Raw genomic sequence first — 26306 nt, 5'->3', positions numbered from 1 at the left:
AAGATCCATAAGAAGACCTTTGGAAGAGTTGCACGTGCATCAGGTTTGGTGTGAAAACAATCCTTTTGACCAGGAGTGGTGAAGACCATGCAAAGAAAACTTTGGCATGAGTTAGAAAAAAAGCGTGTTATTGTGATACTTGAGTAAGGAAATTATTGATGTAGAATGCAGTCTTAGTGCAGAGATTTGTCTTGTGGGTGATATCCCAGATTATTACCTAGAGTATAAAAGCACAGGAATCTGCATCAGGCCAAAAGTCCACTTAACCTGATGTCCTGCCCCAATTGTTCTCACAGAAACACATAGAAAAAAGAACCATTTCCCTGTCATGTCTTTCAAGACTGTTGGACTTCTCTTTCCTGGGAATGCTGAGAGACAAGTTATAATGATGCTTTCAATGGTCTTTTTTTTCATTGAATCATCTGATCACTTTTTGAAAACACTAAGCATTTGGACTCCACAGCACACTCTGATGATGATTCCACAGACTAACCATGTATGGCAAATGCAATAGGTTTTTCTGGTTTAAAACAAGTTCCCAGGGAATTTTGCTTCATGCCATCTGGATTTGTATATTATAAGAAACAATGAATAAACCTTTCCTGTTAACTTTCTCCCAAGTCAATCATAGTTTTATCTACCTTTAGCATATGAGAGGGGAAAGTTCAGAATGGGTTTATTCTCTTACCTTGTCTCTTTTGTGATATAATTATATATATATATATAAATATAAAATATAATATATTAATAATCTCTGAATTCCCATATTCCCTGGACTAGAACTATCCCACCTGGACTAGGCTGCTGTCTGGAATGCCTGAATGATCATATGGAATGAGTCCTGCCTAACTGTGGCTGGAGAATGAGTCACACTTCAATCTCTGGGAAAACTCATGAGTTTGGAAATGGGGAAGGAGAAGCAAAACTGCAGTATAAGGAACCATTCTCACCTCCTAAAGTGGGGACAAAAAAAATGCTTTAGGATAGGGAATGTGGGGGAAAGTGATGGTGTTAAAGATGGTCACTGGAGCATTTCCATGTTAGTCACAAGTTAGTATGTCTGGGATAAATCCAAGCTAATCTGGAAATCTGATGTGCATATGAGTGACAATGAGTCAACTGAGAATGTCTTTATAGTCCAGAGAAAGAAAGATACTCTTCCAGGATGGATCGGAGGAACCACACTTTAAAAGTGTCTAATTTATCTGTGGAAAATCTGGGTTTAATTCCCTGCTCCTACTGGAGGGAATTTGTGTAACATGTTCCTGATTGACCCATCAAAATCACGGGAACACCAGGTAGGGTGGAGGCAGGAGGTGATGTGACCGTATTTTGAGCATAATCCAGCCTGAGACATGTACTGTAAGAACATCTACTGAAGTAAGATCCTTGAAGGAGACAGGTGGAAATCAGTTTATTTTATGATCCCAAGAGCCATATATTGACTATTTGTTGAATTCCTTCAAAATTGAGACACTATGATTCTCTAGTTTTAGACAAAAAGAGACTACTTAAATTCTAATTTTTTTTGAGCAGAGTAAGAAATGTAATTTCCCTGCTGTGATGTCTCATTTTTTTTCCCCTCAGTAAGTAATTGAATGATTGCTACCTCTGTCCAGAAAGCAAACAGACAGGATTCTACATCCTCCATTTCACATTAATGCCCTAATCAGCAGACATTCTCAAAGTGGAAGAATCCCCATTTCTGAAGGTTATCACTGAACATCTGAGAATGAAAATGTCCTCAAGCCATAAGGAAAGGGGACAGAAAGGAGGTGATGGACCCTTCTCCCAAAAGTGTGTCCCTTGACTGTGACCACTCCCAAAATTTTTAATTGTGGGATAATTGGTTTGAGGATTAGAACTGTTGTTATTAGGGATTAGAACTGCTGCTATTAGTGTATACATACATATATACATATATTCAAAGAGAACAATCCTTACTCTATTAGACACTTATTCTAACTTAGGTATGGGTAGCTGAGCTCCTAACAGGAGCACAGGTATTTTGGTGCATAAGGTTCATGTTTTTTTTCCTAATGCACTATGAAAATCACCAGGTTGTTTCCGGGCCAGTATAGTAGTTTAATAGTGACTTAATAGTAAATATAAAGATTGGATAAGTGAGAGGTTCTTCCTCATCAGCTGCTGTTCCAGTTGTGCTGTTTCAGTATGGTCACCTACACACCATATGGAGCATCTGCCACTCCCTCCTGCCAGGCTCTATTTCTACTTCAGGGTTAAAACATGTAAAGGTAGAAGATTAAAAATGGACATTGTTCAGGCTTTTGGAGGGGAGGGAGCTTATGATGTCAAGTCACATTATCTCAGTTTCCAGCCATGTTGTGATAAATATTTTTGACTCATTTCTCTCTGATGGAATTTTGTCCTCTGGAAAGTGGTGAGATCATGTTTTCACAACATTGGCTTAAACTATTCCCATTGACTCATCTCTGATTTTCCTTAAAGGTTTCTGGTTTTTTTTTTGTTTCTTTGTTTTTTTTTGTTTTGTTTTGGTTTTTTTGTTTGTTTGTTTTGGTTTGGTTTGGTTTGGTTTGGTTTTTTTGTTTTGTTTGTCTTTTTTTTTTTGGTTGTTGTTTGGTTGGTTTGGTTTTTTCTTTGTTTGTTTGGTTTTTGGGGGTTTTTGTTTGTTTTTGTTTTTTGTTTGTTTTTTTTTTCATAGAAAGACTGAGAAATGGAGAAGAGCTCTATTCTGAATTTCTTTTAAGACTATGGTTGAATGACAAGCACAAATCAAACCAGTCTAAGTCCATGCAAGCAATTCAGGGAGCACTTCAGAAACAATTCTGGAGCAACTTTGTTCCTTTCCTTTCCTCTGAATTCTCAGTTGTGTGGCTGAGTGACGAGGTGGATCAGAAAGACACTGGGTGGGGTTTTTAGATCTCTTGAATTTAGAAGAACTATTTTCCTGATATTACAGGAGCTCTGTAATGCCACAGTAAAGATTGTTGAGAGTTGGTGATAGGGATGGAATTCTCCCTTTGAAAAGAGCCTTAGATTGTCCTAAATTTACCATGAAAATAAACCTTTTGCCTAGGACAGTGAAGCTTGTTCTAGCCCTGCATGAGGCTGGAGGAGACACTTCCCTGGGCCTTAACTCAGGTGTGCAGGTCTGTGATGAAGATCGAGGTTGCCAGGATTTAAACACTGAATATTGGTCTGGCAAAGACTAAAGTAAAACTTAGAACCACATTTCCAAGGGAATTTGTGAAATACCCACCTATTTGCCTTGAAAAAACATTGTTTATACTTCAGAGGACTCATTTCCCTAAGGTAGTGTTTTTATTTGTGCATGAACTAATTTTTACTGTTTAACACCCACTTAAAATGATAGTTGAGGGACCCAGGCTGGCAGAGTACCACAGGACCGAGGCCAATGTACCCCAAAAACGTGGACACAGCTATTTTCATCTAGACAGACCCATAACAGCAGATATTAGAAATATCTACCAACAGGAGATGCTTCTGGTTTTGATGGGCTCCTGGTCTTGACACCAGTCGCTTGGGCAACAGGGTGAGGATTCATCTCACCAAATTCAAACATTTACAGCACAGAAACAAAAATCTCTGAGGCTCATTATAGGGTCTCTGAGTAATCAGTGGAAAGAAATAAGCTCTCTGGGTTGTTAAAGGTTTCATCTTAACTCAGGTGTCTAAAATAGGCCATGTGAACCAAATGAAAGAACCAGACTGCACAGTTACCGAGCGCATTCTCTGCTTTTATCTGCTCTAAAAAAACCTGACTCCACAGTGCTCAGATTGGTAGAAGCTTTTAGGATTCATCTGCTGCATAAAGAAAAAGAGAGAGGAAGAAAACAGTTGGGTTTATGTGGCATTGCATACATTTGGCTCCATTTTCATATTGATTGTTTATATAAAAAAGGGGAAAAGTAAATAAACATGAGGAGGATAATGTCCCAAATTGAGTTTTATCACAAGTGCCTCCTGCTGGGATTTGAGAGCAAAACCTTCCCTTGAGGGGACAGAATAATATCATTTTAGTTATGGCCATATTCTTCATTTGGAACCTCCTCATCAGCATGTCAATGCATGTTATTCACTGCTTGGAGAGACAATAAAATCAGAGGGCCCATCTTTAGCAAGAAACACGCATGTTCCCAACGTTTACACTACAGAGATCTTGGCCCTTAATAAAACCTACATCCAGTAGCGAAGTTATCAAGTGGAGTTGTGCTCATTTTCTTTTATAAGCAATGAAGGGGCACAATTTATCTTTACCAGCAGCTGGGAAATTAATGCTACAACTAAAATGACATTCCGCGTCTCGATGAATGATTTCCTGTGGGGTTCGGATAGTGGCTGTGATGGGAAGAGGTGTGATAATGGATCTAAGTCCATAATGCATTTATCCCCAGGTGCACTTGCTCAATCTGTTCATTGTGCAGCTTTTTTTTTTTTTTTTTGGGCTTAGTAGGACTTTTAGAGTTTTATTTTGCTGCATGGAGGCAAGCGGTGAGGATTCACTTTAAAAATGTACGAAGGGATGGCTCCTGTGCTTTTGTGGAAGGAGACTGGGTTTCCCTGCTGCTTTCTGAAAGGAAATAAAATATATTTTTCAACAGTAGTGCAAAACAGAGCTGTGTTACCACTTCTTTTAAAATAGGGAAACTGAGGTACACCACAGCAAACCTTCATAGGCAGAGGGAGGTTGCTAAGCCCCAGCTCCTTTCCTGTGCCATTCCTCTCTTTCAGTGGGAGGAACTCTGTAGGAAACACGTTTCTTTCACAGCCCAAGTGCAAGTCATTTCTATGCATGCTTGGTATTAAGGTTTACCTGTATTAATGATTGAAAAAGGGCTAATACATGATTAATAAATATTATAAACATATTACAGTCCCAAGTAACATTTCTCAAAGAGGACAGGAAGAGCTGCAACAACTCTTTTAGGCTCTGAGCAGGGTCTATGTCACGAGTTTACCCCATTAGATTACTCAGGAATCTGTATAAAGGAATTAAGCACTTTTGAAAACAGCCCCTTAAAAATGGAATTGGAATGCAGTGGTTTTGTCTTCTGTGATTAAGGAAAAGGAGCAGAGAGGCAGAACAATGTCTTGTAATGAAATAGAAAGAATATTAATTACATACAATTGGCTGGTGGGATATTATAGGTTGAAGGTGACTGTGGGAAAAACAAGAAAAGGTGTCTTAAGGTTTATATTATTTTATCTTTTTAAGGAGGAAAAAACTCACCTGTTTTGCTTTCATTTCATTTAAGGAAGATTATTGCCAGTACCACACGGGCTGTCAGTTGATTATCTCTTCAGTGGTCCTAGTAAATAATGTTAGTACATTATTCTCATAAATCCACAGTCACTAGATATCATCTGTCCCCATTGCTGGAGATGTTCAAGGCCAGGTTGGATGGGACTCTGAGCAACCTGGTCTAGTGGAAGGTGTCCTTGCCCATGGCATGGGGGTTAGAACGAGATAATCTTTAAAGTCCCTTCCAACTGAAGTAATTCTATGATTCTGTGATTGTATATTGCAAAAATATTACTGTATCATAATATTATATTAGTGGTGTCGAACTTCTGAAAGCTGGGAGGGGAAATTTCTGGGCAGAGGGACTTTAGGTTGTTCTTGAAAGCCTTGTACGTGAGCTCAGCTATTCACTGGCTTGGAAAGCTGCCCAACCCTCGTCAAAGCTGCAGTGATCAGGGAAGAAAATACCAACTCCTGTGTAACATCCCCCTTTGGGTTCATGTGGTGCTGAGAGCTCTACAGCCCTGGGGTGACACAGCCTACCTGCAGCCTCAGGGCTGGAGATACAGAGGTCTAGTGCTGGTGGCACAGAGGAGTCACCCATTTCCCAAAGAATCATGGAATCACTAACTTTAGAAAGAACCTCCATCATCAAATTCAACCACTAACCCAGCACTGCCAAGTCCATCACTAAACCATGTCCCCAGGCACTGCTTCTACACATTTTTTGAACACTTTCTGGGATGGTGACTCCATCACTTCCCTGGGCAGCCTATTCCAATGCCTGATCACCCTTTCAGTGAAGAAAGTTTTCCTAATATCCAATCTAAACCTCCCCTGGCAGAACTTGAGTCTGTTTCCTCTTGTCCAGTCACTTCTTACCTGGGAGAAGAGGCTGACCTCCACCTGACTACGACCTTCTTTGAGGGAGCTGTAGAGAGCAGTAAGGTCCCCCTTGACCCTCCTTTTCTCCAGGCTAAACACCTCCGGGTCCCTCAGACACAAGGATTTGTGCTCCAAGTCTCAGCCCATCAAGTTGCCTTGGTCCTGGCATGTGCTGACTCGCTTGGAAGTGAAAATTCCTCTGCTTGCCCTCAAAATCTCTCCATGGTTTACATGCTTCCTTGCAGGAGGATTTGAGAAGCTGTTCTGGGTGGGCAGATGCTGAACAGTGAAAATCAAAGTCTCCTTCAGGAATTTAAGAAGAGATTCTTTCTTGTGAGGGTGGTGAGGCCCTGGCACAGGTTTCCCAGAGAAGCTGTGGCTGCCCCATCCCTGCAAGTGTCTGAGACCAGGCTGGATGGGGCTCTGAGCAACCCAGGATATTGGAAGATGTCCCTGCCCATGGCAGGGGGTTGGAACCAAATGATCTTTAATGTCCCTTCTACCCCAAACCATTCTATGATTCTGTGATGACTTCCAATCTCCCAAAATACCACAGAATTGCTTGAGAAAATATACTGTCAAAAGGTAATATACAGCAGAGTTCCCTATTGCTCTACATACAGTCTGAATCGCTCTCTAGAAAGTTGAGTAAATCCAAAAATCCAGGAAAGGGAATAACATTTATTCTTACCCTCAACCCTGCAGGAAAAAAGCAAAAAAAACCCCACACCAAACCAAACCAAAAAAGATAAAAAGAAGTTTTTATGGGAAAAAGAAAAAGGTTTTTATGGGGAAAAAAGGTTTTTATGGGAAAAAAAAATCCCCAATTATCCAACACCAGACAACTTGCCAAAACCAGCTCACCTAAGCTATTTTTTTTTCCCCCCTCTCTTTCCACGAGCAAAATGAATGCTGCAAGCAGGCACAGTGCTAATGGCCTTTTTTCCCATCGCTTCCCCTCGCTCCCCTAACCGAAGGCAGAACTGCCGAGACTTCAGGAGCCTCTTCATGCTATCACTTCACAGGCTGGAAGGTGACAGCTTCGCCAGGGACTAATGCAGGGCGACATAATTGAATGTGGCCTGCAGCAAAGCAGCTGCCTGGAGCCACTGTTGATTGTAGCTGTCATCAGGTGGAGTTTGCTGCCGAAAAATCCGGTCCGGAGGAATGCGGCTCCGGCATCGGCTCCGCACTGATGGCTTATTTACTCTTACCCCTCCAACAGGCTGGTGGTTAATAATTGTCACTATCACACTGGTGAGTGAGCACAGATGCTCAAGCTCTGAATCATCAATAATCTTCCCCTGGTTTCAGAAACTAAACAATGGCCCCAGTATTCCCGTTTTCTGGAGGTGTATTGTGTGTTTCGGTGTGTTGTCTTGCTTTTATTTATTTATTTATTTTTACGGAAAACCTTAAATGATTTTAAAGATATTTCCCGTGCCCGTTTATTTAACTGTCACAGGACGTGGGAGAAATATAATCTGCTAAATTAGGCATGAAAAACTGTACACAAGGAGAAGGCTCCCTGATTTCTGCCTTGAAAAAGAAGTGGCTTTAATTACAAATTCAGATGAAAAAGCAATCACATCTTCCATTTATCCAGCTTTTTTTTTTTCATTTCAAAGGATCTCACCACACTGAACAAGCAATAGGTTTAATCTTTTCTCCTTTATTTGGAGATCATGAAGTGCAGACGGAGTATAATAATATTTCATATGAACAAGGCTGCAGGATCTCTCTCCTAGATGCAGTAAGTAATGTATATATCAGATAGCACTGATCTTTGCTTCTTAAATCCTGCCTAAGGTCTTAGTGGAAAACTATGCAAGCCCCAGGATAAACTTGTCTTATTTTTTTGATTACTACTGTTCCTAACACTTTGGAAATTGCTTACAATATTTAAATTCAATATACAAAATATAGTATGCACAGTGCCATATACCAAATAGAATATGTATTTAGAATATCTAGGATACCATATTTAAATTTAAATATAAAATACAAACCTTGGACTATGTATTAAAATACATAGAGACTAAAGAAGAAGATCCTCTAGATCTCAAATTGTGATGTGGTTGTGCTGATAAAATATTACTCTAGTTAAGTTTAAGGAGTGTCATCTTACTTTAAATACTTGTCATTTGCATTTTAGAAATAAATCATATTGGTGTCACTGTCTTATAGACATCCAGTTCTTCCTCCTCAGCTGGCAACTAAGGAGGTGCAGGCACATCAAAGAACTCAAAGTGAGTTGATTAATAAAAAAAGATTAGAAGAAGGGATATTGGAGAAAAGAAATGAAGACTTGTCAACCTGTGCCTGCTGGATGGTTTGATATAGTTGCTTTGCACTTTGCACCTGCTTGGATTTCTAGGATTTTAGCTTGCTGGGGATGATGGCAAAGGATTGGTTACATCCTTTGGATGTCTTCATGAGGCTCTGTCCAACATGTAGCACCCGGACCAGCTCAACTGCAGGCTCAGGAGATCACAAAAGGTTCTACAAACTGAAGTTTAACTTGCAAAGAACTCTTCCTGAGGAGTTTTCGGGGCCTTCTATTTGGGTTTTTCTTACTTTGGGTTTGCACTCAGTCCATCTCCCCAGCTGCATTATGGTGAGGGTAAATGAGACAGCAATTAGGCCAGTTGTATTAAAATGATTAACTTTGTTGACTTTAGTTTCCAACTATGATTACATTACAGGTATTCCTTCGATTTGGTGATAAAGGAACTGGAAGCAACATTTTGTCCTTTGTCCTGATTCTGAACATTCTCTTACACTGCTGCAAATAAAGAGTAATTCTGGTATGAAATTGGTGCACGATAAGAAATGTCTCCATCGAGCTTATCCTAACCAGGAACATCCTGAATGGAAGCTGTGGGTCTGACTGGGATTGTCCTTATGGTGGTTTCACAGCGATGTAACTTTAATGACTTCAGCAGAGTTGCTGCTGATAGAAACCCTCTTGAGGAATCAAAAGCAGAACAGATCACTCTTCTGCAGGGCTTTTCTGCTGCAGACAGAAACAAAAGGTATTTCTTTCCAAACCTCAGCTACTTAGTCGATTGTGAAATATTTTCCCCCTTCCTTGACAGAACTGATTCTGCTGTTTATGAAACCTAAGTGAAATATTTCTCCCTTTCCTTGTCAGAACTGGGTGTGCTGTTTTGGAAAAGCAAGGATTAATTATACAAGGTTTAGCCACAAACATCTGTTTTTTGCTGCTTTTAAATAAACATGTCCCTTCATCTGGTGCTGAGTGTTTTCAGGGAAGGGAAAAGCTGTGCACTGCAAAATATCACCGTGGCTTAACACAAGTGGTCTGATCCTCTTGTCAGAGATGACTCCACACCTCACCCAAAACACGAGCAAGCAATATTCTCACAAACAGCAAAAAAAAAAAATATGTATTTTTAGTAGGAGATCATGATGTCAGCTCAGCTGTCTGCTTGTATTTAGATTTTGGGAGCTTGCGAGAGAATTAAGACCACTTGTTTCTTTTCTTTCTTTCTTTCCGTTTTTTTCCCCCCCTTTCTTTCTTTTCTCTCTCTCTCTCTTTTTTTTTTTTTTTTTTAACTTGTCACTGCAATAAAGTTGGCTGTGGCTCTGGGGAGTCCTCTGTAAAGTACAACGCCCTGGGCTATGGGAGATGGAGCCCTCAATAACTGATATGAAAGGTCCTTAATTAAGCACTTAGCATTTCAAGGCAGTTATCACGGGTAGCCCACAGACCGAGCTGGCAGTCCGTCACCACCGATAGGCCACCTACATGACTAACATGAGTTGAGTCGAGTCTTTTGTACTTGAGGCGAGGAGCCCCGAGGCACAGGCTGATCCGGTGACCCTCCCAGATCCACTTTCTCTGCCGGAAGGAACTGGATATCGGATGTGACAACACTGCAGACGGGAACGTGGGTTTTTTTATTTCCCCCCCCTGAAGAGCAGGGATTGAGGAGAAAGTTAGAATGACAGTGGCACTTTCTTGGCTCCGTGCATTGGTATGAATATGACCAAACCAAATGAATGAATAATTATGAATGTATTATGAAAACAGACGGGAAAATCCTGTTGCTGTGGTGCATTCAATTATTTCACCAGTTGGGAAGTTAACTAAGGAAGAAACTGTTCATCCCCTCAGCACTGTTCTCCTTCCAGTTCTCTTTGTAATCCACTGGACACAGAGCATAAATGATTCAGGGGAAGTTTATCTTTATATTAAGGAGAGGGGGAAGACTTTTGTGGCATTAAAATGGAAAGGGTTAATGGAATGAACTATAGATTAAATTGTAAAGCAATCAAAGAAAGCCAAACACTTTATAGCAGACAACCATCTTCTGGTGTTTGGGTCTGTGTCAAGCCATGGATGTGGAAAATTAAAGCCATACTGAGAAGGGAAATGAACCATGTCTAATACATCCCCAGCAATAAAATGTTTTCACTAGGACTGTAAAACTGTGGCTTACATTAGGAAAAAGAAAATCAAACTATATGTCAATTCCACATCATGGGACATGAAGTGTCCACAAAAATTTATATTACTATTTAGAAGTGTTTCATTCTGGTGTTTTATTGTGATTGGATGCGCCCTTCTCAGTATCTTTTGACTGGTATGAAAATGATTTGAACTACTTTTTTAGCATTTATTTTACATCTATTACCTGTTCTATTACTTTTTATTATTTTATTGTGCTTGTGTAGAGGATTTTGCACAGTTTTCATTATAATGTAACATTAAGTCAATTTATTTGTGTATTACACGCTGTATAATTGCACCTTTTTTTGTGGAACAATTTGGATTTCATTATCCAACAAATCAGCAGTGTTACATTTTGAAAAGCTCTTGTTAGAAATCAAGTGCATTTTCCAACTAAAACAACAGAGGTCAAGTTTGCATCAAAAAGAGAGCAGAAGATTTTGTGCCTAAAACACTTGCACAGATGAGGAAGGTCACAGGGGAAGAGAAATACTCATTTCTTTGAGAAAATATTTGATTGTTATAGTCCAGATGAATGAAGGTCAATATTTGTTAGAAGGAAAATAGTATGGAACAAGGTGGTCTGACACAGAACAAGTTTGAAGGGGACTAGATCAAGGCAAAACCAAATGAGTGCAGGGAACATGTCAAATGCAACAGCATTTTTGTTTAATATTCTTCTGTATCATTCTGTTCCTTAATTTACAAGTGCCATAAAGTGTCTAACTAAGGCAGGCAAAGCAGAGTGTACATCTGTTTGTGCAGATCTGCTTTGCTATCATTTATCAGGCTGAAACCTTTCATAAGAGGTGACAGAACAGCAAGTGCAGCTCTCTCAAAGGTGAACTGACAGGCCCTTGGAAAAAAAAAAAAAGAAATTCAAAATAACGTTTTAAATAACACACCAAGAATGAGAAGAGATGTGAAGATACAAAGATTCGCTTTTATTTAACTGGCAAAAGTTACTATGTGGATCCCTCAGCTCTTCTCTGGTGGTTATTACAGCTTCACTCAGAAAAGTTAGAATTAGCTGATATGTGAATAAACAGGCAGGTTGTACCCCAAAATCCTGGAGCTGTGAGGAAAGCTTTTCCATTCTCAGACCTCCTATGGCATTCAACTGTCCTGTTGTGACACAGTGAGTCGCTCAGTTTTCAGAGGAGTGTGATTTCGTAGAATCACAGAGTTATTAAGGTTGGAAAAGACCTCTGGAGTCATCAAGTCTGACTGTCAACCCAGCACCACCACCGTGTTCTCCACTACACGATATCCCCGAGTGCCTGAACATTCTCAGGGGTAGTAACTCCACCACTTCCCTGGGCAACCTGTTTTAAATTTCACATCTTCCTTTTCTTTTCTGTTTAGCAGGGTCTTTTAATTGAAAATATTGGGTTTACAGAGTAAGATTAAGGTGTGTGTGTTTGTACCATGGTGAGAACAACTGATCTACAGTATCACTTGAACTTCCATGAACCGTGAGCCCTCCAGGACTTCCAGTAATGAGGGAAACAATGGAAATAACCTGCTTTTAGTGCTTTAAATTTTGTCAGATTTTATGTGGAACTGAAATCCCCTGAGCTGAAATGGATGCAGAAAATGAGAAATGGAATGGTATTCTGCACGTGCAATTTTTTTCCCCCATATTGGAACTATTTTGCTGTTGATAGATTTATTCCTTGAAAATATTGTTCTGACAGACCTTATGCTCTGTACTGAAATTCCTTAAGGAAGATGTGAGTAAAAGCAAAACAGATTTGGATGCTTTTTCAAATGTAACACTTTTTCAACAAATTGTCAAGTTCACTCTTGAGCTGTAGTTTAAAGTCTTCACCTGCTTCATAGTAGCAGATGAATCAGAAGGAAAAAAAAAAGAACTGAGTATTTCAATTACTTAATAACACCTTTTAACTCAGCCTTTTAATTCTTTTCCATCACAACTGGCTCAGAAGCTCTGCTACAGAAACCCTTGTTTTCTCTTGCCTCCCTCCCCAACCACACATCAAATCACAAAGTATTTCAACACCTCTCAAAGGATAAACAAAGGACTGAGGACAACAGCAGAACGGTGTGGAGGACTGCCCAGGCATAAATATTTTTTTTCATTTCTAATGTCTCTAATGCAGCTTCTGGACTTTTTGTGGTTGTATAGGTGCTGTATGTTTGAATATTCTACCATTCAATGCTTCAAAGTTAAAAGTATCACATATTTAACACCCCAAATTACTGAGGTGATTTGAACAGTTAAACAGATGTAGTTTTTCACATTTCATGAGACTGATTCGAGGGCTATGATCATCCCCCTGTACTTGGCATTGCTGGGGCTGCACCTCAAATATTGTGTTTGTTTTGGGGCCCCTCACTACGAGAAAGACGTTGAGGGGCTGGAGTGAGTCCAGAGAAGGGCAGTGGAGCTGGGGAAGGGTCTGGAGCACAAATCCAATGAGGAGCAGCTGAGGGAGCTGGGAATGTTTAGCCTGGAGAAAAGGAGGCTCAAGGGGGACCTTTTCACTCTCTTCAACTCCCTCAAAGGAGGGTGCAGCCGGGTGAGGTCAGTCTCTTCTCCCAAGTAACAAGCAACAGGACAAGAGGAAACAGCTTCAAGTTGCACCAGAGAAGTTTTAGGCTGGATATTAGGAAAAATGTCTTGATTGAAAGGGTTATCAGACACTGGCATAGGCTGCCCAGGGCAGTGGTGGAGTCACCATCCCTGGAGGTATTTAGGAGTTGTGTAGACATGGAGCTTAGTGGTGGATTTAGCAGTGTTACATTAAAGGTTGGACTTGATGATCTTAGAGGTCTTTTGCAACATAAATGATTCTGTTATACTGTTAAAGTGGGGTTTTCCCCCTTCAGTAGTATCTTGCTTTATTTTTGATGAGTAATAATGTTTTTTATGAGCTGAGAACATCTTAACAACATACACACACTAGTATGTTCCATACCAAACTCTGGTACAGTGCTAACAAATTCTTGGTCTGAAAAAAGTATTCAGCTCCTGTTTGCAGACAGAAATCAGTGAAAACCTTTACTACTTTCTGGTAGGTGGTCACACATTGTAATCAGTGGAGTAATGAACTCCATCATTTCAAAGCATATTGTCATAAATGGAGTCAAACAGCTGAATGGGTGATGGTTCACTGTGAAGTGTTTTGTCTCAGTTCCTCAGTTTCTCACAGACTCATTGAGTTGGTCATTTATGCCATCGAAATCCAGCAATGAAAGCCAGCAATCAATATCCCTGAGGATTTTGGCTTTTCCCTTTCCTTAACTCAGTTTCCCCATGTAAAAGGGTAATGGAGTTTTTCTGTGTCTGCTCTTGAATAGCCATGGTGTTTGCTGTTCAGCTGTGATCCTAAGGAAGGGCAAAGTCTGGGGGTTTTTTGAGGGCTTTTTACTTCAAAAAGTATCCCTCCAGTGACAAATTATTTAATTCAGAGTGATAAAAGGAAAAAATACAAACATGCCAGAATAATACAAGCAAAAAAGAAACTGTTTCAAAATGCACTATTGTTATCACTTTTAACACTTTTAAATTCAGTGACAAAGTCTTCCTTGCAAATGCTTCCTAAGTTCCATGGAAGGTTTAATTGATTCTGAACAACAGGAACAACGTTGGAGCTCAGAAGAGAGGAAAAATACATCAAAAATGTTCAAGAAGAGTGGGAAAAAAGCCCACAATTTCAGCACAGAGTGAGTTGTCGGGAAGCTAAACATCTGATTTCCAGAGAGTTTAACATTAGGAACTCAGATTGAAAATATTTATTTTAGCATTAATGACGAACTATTGAAGCCTTGTAGTTAATGATTTGATTTTATGGTTGCTTTTAATCACATAGAGACAACAGTTAACAAAGAGCCTGAATAACACTGGGTAAAAATATCACAATAACATATATAATGATTGTATCCTCATACTTTACAGCAAATAGTAGGTATTTGTTTTACAGATTGCTCTGCATGGCCAAAATTTTCAGCCATAATATGACAAAGTGAACAAGAGACAGCAAGAACATTTCCAAAGCCCAAAAAGTCTACAATAGCAGGGAATTTGTTCATTAAAATTGTGTGATAATCCTCAGAAGAATGGCATGTCCTGTGCTGAAAGAAGACGCTTCCCTCCTGTCTGGAAATCAAATAAAATAAAATATGAAAAATTTCCAGTGTGACCAATGGAAAAAATTGTCTTAACATTGCAATTATAAAAATAAACTTTAACCTGAACCTCTGAATGGGAGACAAACTACACACACAATAATAAAATGAGAAGAGGAAGTAACCTGCCTAATTCCTGTTGCCAGTACTGGACAAAATTACGGGAATATCTTTAGCTGACAAAACTTGACATTTCTCAATTGTTGTTAAAGTAACAATTCTGTCACATAACATCTCCCAGAAAGTGCAATTTCCTTTACTTTTTAATAATCCTGGTTCATGAAGTATTCCTTTTGCTTTCTCCACACCCTGAGTAAGTATTTATGACCATAAATGCTCAGACTCTTTAATGGGCATTTGTAGTAGATGCAGTGGAGTTACCCCAGAGATCTCCCATTATCTTTACCAGTATTTTTCTTCCATGTTCATCCATTTCTGCTCTATATTTATCTCGAAAAGCATCTTGAGTCCCAAAGAAGTGTTTGATAATAAGAATTCATAAGCAATGACTTATGCATAAGCAACGACCTATTTACATGCAATTGATTCTGTGGGGAGAAGGAAACTGAACCCGAGATGACAAACTGCACGACACATTGAAGACCCTTTTAATTTACATACCTAATCTGGGCATGGATTCTGCTCACTGCAATTCACTTGGTTTCCTCTTCACTGCCTATTGCCCCCTTCTAGGAGACAACTGCTCTTGAAAAAGTCCTTAACTGGGCACTCCTGATGTAGTAAATCAGAAAACCTTCACTCCTGTGAAGGCAGGGCATTCCTCTCCTCGCACAGGGCATCTGCAATTGAGTAGGATTTTATTGGTATTTACATGTAAAAAAGAAAAACTCTATGATAAAAAGGTTTCCAAGTGAAAAAAAAAAGGATTGAAGGTTAGGCTAGGTGTTCTGCACTGTCTTTGGCTAAAAGTTCAGGTGTGTCTGTAGCAGCAACTAAGTCAACAAACCCCATTTTTTGCCTGCCCCATATTCCCTAGTTTTTCATTAGTTGGTTAAAAACATTGCTGAAGGTGAAGAAAATAGCCCAAAACTGCTATGACAAAGGAAATTAGTGTAGCAAAAGCTCAAATAAAGAAGTTGTAGGTTTTCTCGATGCAGAGGTTTATAATTATGATTATTTTATTTTATTGTTTGCTGGGGAGACTCAGAGTTTCGAACAGTACTGGCACGTAGCTATTTCCTCTCTTGTGAGAAAGATGGGAGATGACATGTCAGTGCAATTCTTTGTCAGAAATATACATCTGCATGAAGAGAGTAGAGTTAAAAATTTAATCTGCAAAGCTATTTAGAGAGTGGATAGGCCTTGACAGGCCTCCCAAATGTATTAAAAGAACAAGAACAGCAGAGTTATGGAAAAAAAAAGCTGTTGCAAGCAAACAGAATGAAACTAAGCTTTCTTGACAGAATCAGTTTGCCAAATGACTTTAAAATTGCACTATGTCTTGTAGTTTTTTCTTAAATAGATTTTAATTTAGATGTGTAAAGCAGAAGAAACTTGCTTAACTTCAGAGACCTGCACAGCTTTTCCTTCAAAAAAGGAAAGGAAAAGGCCCCTGACAGTGCTGTTTAGTCAGGTCATGAGGCTGATGAAGGAGGGATGGATGGTGGTGAGGATAAGCAGTGGTTCCAGACTATGGAGAGCTGACTTCAGTTCCTACCTTTACACAGACAATGCGTGTGACTTTCTGGAAGTCATTTCTGGACCCATCTAAACAATATTCTAAGATTTGGATTCCCATGTCACTGAAGTGCACATGGAAATGTTGTAGTTTTTGCCACTTGGTTCCCTGCCTGTGAAACAAAGACATGCTGCACTCTTTGTTGGTCTTCTCTGCATATATAAAAAGCCTTTGAGTCAGGGCAGCTAAATTTGAGTGGCAGTCATATTGCCTAAATTAAATTTTCTGTAAGCTGGACATCTATTCTAACTCAGTCTTGATTTTCTTTGCATTCAAGACTCCAGAGATCAACTGGCTGTATCTATTTTAGGTATGCCAATTAGAACAGGTTGAATCCCACTCTGAACAGCCCTTTGTTTCTCCATTGCCTGTAGAAGAAATACCCATGACTCATGCAGACTTTTACAGGGCTAAAACAGGGAATCTTTTACATAATTAAAGACAATCCTATTTTCTTTAACAATACACAGCACCAAAGAGGTTCCAAAGAGCCATATTAGAGTAAACAATACAGATCAGTCAAGTCTTAGGTATTTGACAACCAGTTCTGCTCCCTTGAAGCCAAACCTGCACCTCCCATATTTACAGCCCAGTACTGCAGAAACATTTACACAATTTTGGACATCATATGCTTGATATGATCACATGGAGGTGCTGATCAGAGCAGAGCCTTCAGGGTTGTCCTGCAGAAGTGTGTTTGCTTCATTGCATGGACAAAGGAGAGAGCAGTTCCAACAGATGTTGAGTTCCTTGGCTTCTCTTCCTGTGCCGTAGACCTGCCTGACAACATTACTGGAAGCATAAGATTTCAAGTACTGAGGAAAAAAGCACTTCACAGTTGTAATAAGAGCAACTCTCTGCCACATGTAACTACTGACCATGAAAAATGAAGTCCATATGCTGCTGAATGACCTCAAAAGACCTCTCAAAAAACCATTTTTTTGATATGAAATTAAATTGCTTTCAAAGTAGTTGGTAGGTTTAAAAAAAAAAAAAATCATAGAACCACAGAATGGGTTGGAAGGGACCTTAAAGATCACCCAGTTCCACCTCCTTGCCCTGGACAGGGACACCTTCCACTAGACCAGGTTGCTCCAAGCCCTGTCCAACGTGCCCTTGAATGCTTCCAGGGATGGGGCAGCCACAGCTTCTCTGGGCAAAGTCCAAAATTAAATTCTGAATTAAATTAAACACTTCTTTGCTCAAACAATTATCCTTCTCAGGAGACAATAAGAGCAACCTACATGTAGGTTCTGCTAATTAGTAAGTGCCACACTTTGGAAGCCTCTGAGAGAATTCTGGAATGAGGGAGGTACAGAAACCCACAGAGAACAGAATTAGTGTTTGCAGAGATTTGTGTGGTGTCCACATCTACAGGCATTCAAGTGGACTCAATGAAGTTGATGAGATTTCATTGTAAGAAATAAACTATTTTACTTTTTTCATATAACCAAATTATGTTACTTTCAAGGCTACTTCAGTATAAAACCACCAGTCATGAAGATTCTTGAGATATATTTGCTCTTTGCCCAGGTTTACCCGAATTCCCAGTCCACTCAGTAAGGATGGCTCACACAGCTCACACAACACTGATGGTTGCTTTTCTCTTTTAGGGTGACTCTACTTGTGATAGGGAGGTGTTGTAATAGCATCTGGATTTACAGATTCTGAAGCAAAAGTGTGAATTAACCTCATCCCCTCCATAATGGAAACTAAAGGTCTAGAAATTATGGAATAAATTTTGAATAGGAGATAAAACATTTCTTCTATTATTATTACTATTATTATTATTATTATTATTATTATTATTATTATTATTATTATTATTACTGCTGCAATTAGAAAGATAAGTTGGCTCACTGTTTGCTTAACTACGAAAAATAGATTTTCTGTTCCTTGTTTACTACTTGTTTGTAGAACCCATTTTGACTCTTGTTTGTATTAGGGGAGGACTGTCTTTTGTGATCTGTTGAAAGAAGAGTTTCTGGTCACCTCTATGTGTGAAAGTGTCTGTGCATGGACAAAGCTTTGGTTTTCTCTCCTGGTAGGCACCTCATACTTCAAGGAAAATAAGGGAAGAAGTTGTCCCAGTGACTTTCCTAACATGTAATAGAGGGCTCTGGACTGAAATAGAAGTTCCACTGTGTAGCAGATTAAGATCAGACACTGGGAAATGGCAAAAATTAATCAGAAAGTGATGGAATTTGTATAGAGTTCTCCTAATTAGTACACAACATGACACAATTGAGTGATTTTAACTTTGATTAAGCCTCTAAGCTGTGATTTCTTTTTCTTGTGTCTTCATTTTTTCAGTCGTCCTTTTTCAGTTTCTTCTTTCCTTAAGGAGCAGCAAGGAGGTTTATTTACCACCATGGCATCCACCAGGTGACAGTTTAACCACAGAATTTACAGAGCTGTAACCAGTCTAGTTCAGCTACTCACTGACTGCTTGAGGAAAACATCAGTTTTTATGCTCTATTTCGGTGGCTTTTGATTCATAAGCAGGTCTTGTTAATGGGGAACAGATCTAAAAAGAAAACAAACAAGAAATTTCACTTTTTCATTCTCATACTCTTATTTTGCTAATATTGAAAACTTTGCCATTGATAAATGGATGAGAGAAGAAGGGTTAATGACTGTATCTATTTTCTTTTCCATTATGACTGATCTTGTCTATTTAAAATAAATATTTACACTGTATTCAAATACTGTATTTTAGTAATTCAGATCATTTTAATGCAATGTACTAATACATTGAATTTCAGTGCAATATAATAAACACCCCATGGTTAAATATAATTCAATAGAGTAAATGACTGGGAATTAAATTAATAAAAACATTTTTATTCTCTAACAATGAACTTTTGAGGTTTGAGGTGTTGACATGAAGTTTAATACTCCTTAACAAAATTTTCATTTTAAAGACTTTGATTTTTGATTCAGATATAGCTTCAGTCTATATTCTGTTTAGAACATCTCTTTTCCAAATGCCCAGACTACCTAGAGGATATATTTAGTTTCCTGCACTATTGTGATACCACAGCACAGTGAAAACTACAAGAACACATTGTATAAAAATAATATCAAGATTCCCCGAAGGGAAAGGTGGGGGAAATTAAATGGATTATGTAATCAAAGACAGAATAAAGAAAGTGGAGTAATTGGGAAGAAAATGCAGAGATCTGCACCTTAACTATAAATGACAGGAATGCAGAGAGTCTTGTTTGTGGTTATAGCAATGATACAAAGATTTAAAGGAAGAGCTGGAGGGATTTTGTGTGTGATACCTCTTGGAAAGCACTGGAACCCTTGGATTTGGTGTCTGAATATAATAATCAGAAGGCATAGAAGCTTTATTATTTATCTTCAGCATGGTGCTGGGTAAATTTTTAATTTCTTGGAGACAAGGTTTTCTTAGGTAACTTCAGAAATACTCTCTCTCTCTCTTAGCTTGTAGTTTAACAGCAGAGGTTGCTAAGAAGTCACTGTTAAAGGATTTTTTTTTGCCTCTAGAGGGTGGTTCATCTCATTCTGAAGAAAAAAAAAATCCCAACTATATCAGATGATTCACAGTTGGAAGCACCTATTTGTTTCCTTTGAGCATAAAGGAGCTTTGGGTGATGATACCTGGCTTAGACAAATGATACAGTTGAACTGAATTGTCTCCTTTATTCCCCGCTGAATCCTGTCTCAGATGGGTACAGCTAAGGCCAATGACTTCTGGATATTGTGACCTTCTGCCTCTTTTCTTTGAAAATAAAATAGTATTATCTAACCCAGGGTCCCTTAAGGATGCCCAATTAAATACAGCAGCACTGTGGCTGAGCCAGGTCGAGGTGTGTGTCCATAGTACTAATTGTGTAAATAAATAACCAGATTTTAAGAAAAACTTTCTCTGAAATAGATTATCTCTTTAATTTTCAAGGAGTTTTTACTGAAACCTAGTAAGAAAAAAAAAAAAAAGGATATAACCAAAACTTCAATACACAGAGCTTTAATGCAAACACGAGCTTTAATTTAATTTAAATGTTTCCCAGGTGTCAGTGTGTAAGTTGTTATTACTTTTTATGTAACTAGAATGCTGGCTATGGTACTACAGCAGCTGAAGTAGAAGGAATTTTTAATTGGTCTCATCCTGAAATTCTCCATAATCTAATGGATCTAGCTGCCGTGCATTCATCCCTTCTTTATTTGTCCAAATTTTTCATTGTTTGGTTTTATCAAAAAATCCAGAAGTGGTAACACAGCAAAATACTGGAACCAGACAGGATACTGGGAACAAAATGTATTAACTTGAAGTGCAATTTAGCCAGTATATTTTAGTAGAAATTTTGCAGACATCCAGAGTAGTGGAATATGTTAGAAAGTCTTCAGATAATAAATTATCATTCAAAAAATAACATCAAACCTTGATGAGAGTTTGAATAAGTTAACCTTTGAAAGTATATCACTAAAGCCATGCAAAAATAGTGATGACTAATTTTAAGTAATACCATCTATAAATAGGAATTCTCTCTTCAATTCTACCCACCCAATCCATTGCCCAAGCTTATGTCTCTCTGAGACCTAAAGTTACTATAAATCATGTTTGTCTGGATGCAACATTTCATGCTTACAGGAACTCATACACTGAATGTCTTTGTAGGACTTTAGGATGTAAAATATCCTCAGGCCTTGGTTCCTATTGAGGAGTAATAACGTAGCCCTTGCATTTAGAAGTCTATGAAAGGCATAATTTTTATTCCTGGTCTTAGCCTTTAGGTGTCAGATTAATAGGGTGTAGAAGATTTAAAAGTAGCATCCTGAGGCCCTGAAAGCAGGATTCATCTAACCTAATTTTAGCCATCTAAAATTTAGTGGCTTAGTTTAATAGCCCACATATGCTGTGGTTCCAAGTGCCATCTGAGTCTTGGGAGTTGCAGCTGGAGTTCAGGTGGAATACTTTAGGGGATCCCACATGGCACTAAATGCTTGTGTTTTGCCAGCTGACTACTCAACTTCACATTAATTTACCTAAGATATGAATGGGTTCAAGATTAACACATCTAAATTTAGGTGTTCAAAGGGTAGGTCCCTGCATAGGTACTGCATGTCTGAGTGCCCATTGTTCATAAAGGGAATTTGGTCACTATAGTTCAATTGCCTAAAATGTCCATTTAGTGCCAGTTGAGGTCATAGAATCACAGAATTGTTTAGGTTGGAAAGATCTCTGAGTCCAACCATTAAAGGTCAAGGGCATTACCTGCAAAAATGTGTTTCCTTCACTGCTCAGTGATCAAAGGAATTTCTTAGAGAGCAGAGGAAGATAACTGAGGTTATCCCCTATGATCTTGTTTTTCCGTATCTTGGCTCTCCTGTGGGTCCTGTACTACACCCACCATGGCCATGCAGATGTCTCTGATACCCCAGGGCAACTCTGATGTGGTTATGCAAGTGAAACAACCTCCAGGAGGTCCTTGGGAGTCTTCTGCTGGTTAAAAGTAGGTAGTTATTGACTGAGAAGGGGAAACCATGTAGGAAGTAATTCCTGTGATGTGTGTTACTTGATGTAATGCAGGAAGGACTCTGGACTCACAACTCCTGTTGGAGTGAGTTCAGAGGAGGGCCCCAAAACTGAAGAGAGGGATGGAGTCCCTCTCCTATGATGAAAGGCTGAAAGAATTGAGTATTGGAAGAAATTCTTTACTGTGAGGGTGATGAGACACTGGCACAGGTTGCCCAGAGAAGCTGTGGATGCCCCATCCCTGGAAGTGTTCAAGGCCAGGTTGGATGGAGCTCTGAGCAACCTGGTTTAGTGGAAGGTGCCCCTGCCCATGGCAGGGGGGTTGGAACAAGATTGTCTTTAAGGTCCCTTCCAACACAAACCATTCTATGATTCTGTGATTTATGGAACTTGTACAACTATAAAGATAAACATCAGTTTCTTCACATGTGATGATTTCTTGACCTCTACTTATGCCTTTCTGAGTACCCAAGACCAGGATTATTAAAAAAGAGTAAACTTAATCTGTTTTTTTTCAGAGAAATCCAAATGCATGCTTTCATCCCATTTTTCTAACACTGTCTAACTAAGCAATAACTAATAATAGCTTCCTTTTGGAGGCGATTCCTCAGCTTTTCTAGAAAGGTCATTCTACCTTTGGGTCATTGTCAACAATCAGAGAAAAAAAGGACAAGATCAGCAATTCAGAGTAGAAAGTGTATTCAGCACATTAATCTTTGTGTGTGTGTGCATAGAATCAATCATAGAGTCATAAAATGGTTTGAGTGGGAAGAGATGTTAAAGATTATCTTGTTTCAACCCCCTGCCATAGGTAGGGACAGGTTGCTTAAGAGCTCCATCCAACCTGGCCTTGAACACTTCCAGGGATGGGGCAGCCACGATTTCCCTGGGCTTGCTCATGGGTTATTCACAATCAGATTTTAATTTTCCTCAAAACTTTATATTTTGTTGTTTGTGCTGTATGATGGACCAGCAGAGTTATGAGATCTTACTGAGGTGAACTGAGATGTTTGTAGGTGTCTGTTTCATCCAAGCACTTTGCTTTTCAGTGTCACGATTACACACCTCCAGGTTCAAAGCCAATATTTCTGCATTTTCTCAATTCAGAGGACAATATATGTTGAGAGAATGGATTTATGTTTTCTGGTAAACTATGCAGAAGCTTTTTGAATATCTTAGTGACTTGGGGAACTGTGACTAAGTTTTCTAGACGAAGAAGTAAACATGAAGTTTTTCAAGTCAGGAACTCCTAAATTCAGTTTTCACAGGTGATCCTAAGGAGGGATAACTATATATACTTAATGATATATGACTCTCACTAAAAGAGCAAATAACAACACATTTCAAGGCAGTGGGGAGCAAAAGAAAGAATATGTTTGATCAACTGGAAATCATACGTATTTTTCCTGCCCATTGGATCAATTCTCCCAAGAACATGACACTGGTCATCAAGTCCAGTTCTTCTTAGACACAATCCATCATATTATTAATACTTGGCCAAACTTCCACCTAAAAAGGAACAATAATTTTATTCTCACTTAATCTCATTTTTTTTCTTTGAAAATACTTTTTCTGAATGTCTTTGGCCTAATTAGAATCTGCCAATAAGTTCAGATCTTGGTCAGCTTCCACATTTGGGATTTAAATCTGATTCACTCCTAGAGGAATCAATTCACTGAAGTGCCAGGGTACAAGTACTGCTTTATTTATACCAGGTACTTACTGATCCCTGATGTTCCTCACCATTGCCTCTGAACACAAGCTGAGGGATTGTATTAAAAACTTAAATGCCCCTAAAGTTGGATTCAGAATCTCCTCTGATTCATATATGCAAAAATTGCTAATTACTTTAAGCCTAAAGCCAAGACCAGAGTTTTCTAAATCTTTTATAATGCACTTAACTATAACATAACCATTCATATCCAGTCATGTGTTGATGTAAATTTATCCACTACCTTTCCTGCTTCCTTTTTTTCCTTGATTATATCCCAAGCCTGTCCAAAATATTAAAGCTACTTCTATGCAACGTTTCGATGCATTTAAACATTTAATAAAAAGTAAGTTATGCCAATTGTTAAAATATTCATTAACGTATGTCTGCAATGAAAAGAATATTTTGGTAAGGACTTATTTAGTTAAAGGTTGAGAGTTTTTTCTGTTGTTTCTTTTTTTTTGCCATGTTAGCTTTGAGAAAACAGGTCACCTCTGCAGATAGATTGCAGCAATTCTGATTTATGGTCAAACCCTACAGAAAAGGAATCCCTATGAAATATTCACTTTGATTCAACTGCAGTGGGAAAATGTAAAAATAGAGAAAGCTCATGACATGATATATGAAAATAATTCATTCTGCTGTATATGAAAAATGAGGGGATCCAGCAGCATCAATGATTCATCCTCTGCTAATACAAATTCAAAGTAGAGGAAATGCTGGATTTTGTAAAACAACAGTCTGACAAGAGTTAAGCTGCCAACTATTGTTTCAGATCATCATTTCCTGAAAAACGGGAAGATGATTATTGTTTTTTCACCTGCTGCAGCTCCCTAGCACACTATTAGCCTGCACAAAGGGGTTTCTATCTAGTTCACACCATCCACAGACATATTAAGATTGTGAACAGCTGGTGAACTGTTTTGTTACTGTTTTCAGTGCATGTCACTTTTTTTTTTTTCCCCAAAGCTTATCCTGTCCTATTATGCTGATGAAATATTCTTGATCAGCACACTGGATCAGCTCCTGAGCTGGTGCAAATCAGCACAGCTTCCCTAAATGATGTGGATTTACACTAGCTGGGAATCTGGCCCTCAGATCCTAAGACAAGCAAACAATTCACAGTGAATTATTTATAGGGTGAGTTTCACATGATTTTCTGCTTATGAAAATCTTTGATTTATTCTGCATTCTATGCAAAGTTGCTTCCCTTGGCAAAGAATCTTCTGGACTGCAGAAGTCTCAATTTGTAGGTAATGAATATTATTCAGAGCAGTTGATGCAAGTTTGGGTAAAGACCTGTGAGTTTGTCAGACCATTTCCTCTTGTACCTGCTCTTGGTGATACAGACATTTTAAAAATAATGTTAATATTGAAGGTTTTGTCATACAATCCATTGGTAATGATGATCCTTGACCACAGTAGAATATACCTTGAAATTTGTCATTATGACCACATGGAATTATATATATTTCCAGCTAGGTGGAAAAATGTTACAATGGATTTGGTGCAAGATACAGTTGGAATTCCTTCTGCACTTGAAGAGACCCTTTTTACTGCTCAAAAAAATCTCTTTAGCTTCTCTATACCACATTTTCCCTATTTCTAAAATTTTGGAGTAATTCACATATCTTTAGACTTCCAAAATCTGGATGTGACAAAACCAAGAGGATTTTCATATACTTCACAGATAACTTTTCCTACAAATTTTTAGACACATCTTGGAATGGGAGGAGTTGCCTAATTCTTTCCATGAGGAACTCCTGTCTCAGCTTCTCTGAAAAATTTATACTCTTTCACCATTTGTGCTGGAAATACAAGATTTTATTTATTTATTTATTAAATTTGTTAAAAAAATAATTATAAGAGTGAAAATAAATCAGCCTTTGTGTGCTTTTACTGTACTTCCTTTTTCTTCTGATCACTAAAGACACTTTTTAATTTTACCCTAAATTGCTGAATATTGCTACAGTTTGCCCACTATTTTGAGATATTGCTCAAACACTACTAATCAAAAGATTTTATTTCAGCATAAGATTTTCAGGATCATTTACAAATCTATTTCCAAGACGAGATTCAGAAGTCACTTTGTCTTGGGACCAAAAAGACAAATAAATTACTTTAAGAGAAACATTAAAAAATGCTCCTGTAACATTACTGTATCTGTAGATACTCTGTTGGACTCACTTCATTTTTAATATACATAACTTGAGATATTTATTATTTCTCACTGCACAAGTGAGTATTGAATCCAGTATCCATCCTCTGCTGTCCCTTATTCCATTGGAGCATCATCGTTACATATCACTGGGATAAGAAGTGATACAATTTTTATTTCAATACAATGTGCTGCCTTTTATTGTGGGCAGTGGGTTCAGAAGGCAATAATTGCTGTATGCAGGGCATGCCAGCCTGATCAATAGGCTGCTGAAGCATGTGTGGCCAGCTCTGCCCAGCCCCACCATTTGCAACCTAATTAGCAGCTGCTCAGAGATGGGAAACAGGTGCAGATCCGGGCCCAGGCCAGGGAAATCTGCCTATAATTAACAAGGAAAAAAGGGTCAGATATTGGGAAGAATATCAAATCTTGGTCCACTGGGGCTATCATGCTGGCCTCAAAGGCATAGTCACCTG

The sequence above is a fragment of the Manacus candei genome, unplaced genomic scaffold, assembly GCF_025592945.1.
Source record: "Manacus candei isolate 608988 ecotype Guabito, Panama unplaced genomic scaffold, ASM2559294v1 h1tg000007l, whole genome shotgun sequence".
Classification (NCBI taxonomy): domain Eukaryota; kingdom Metazoa; phylum Chordata; class Aves; order Passeriformes; family Pipridae; genus Manacus; species Manacus candei.
The sequence above is the reverse complement of the archived record's forward strand: the minus strand, read 5'-3'. Positions refer to the sequence as shown.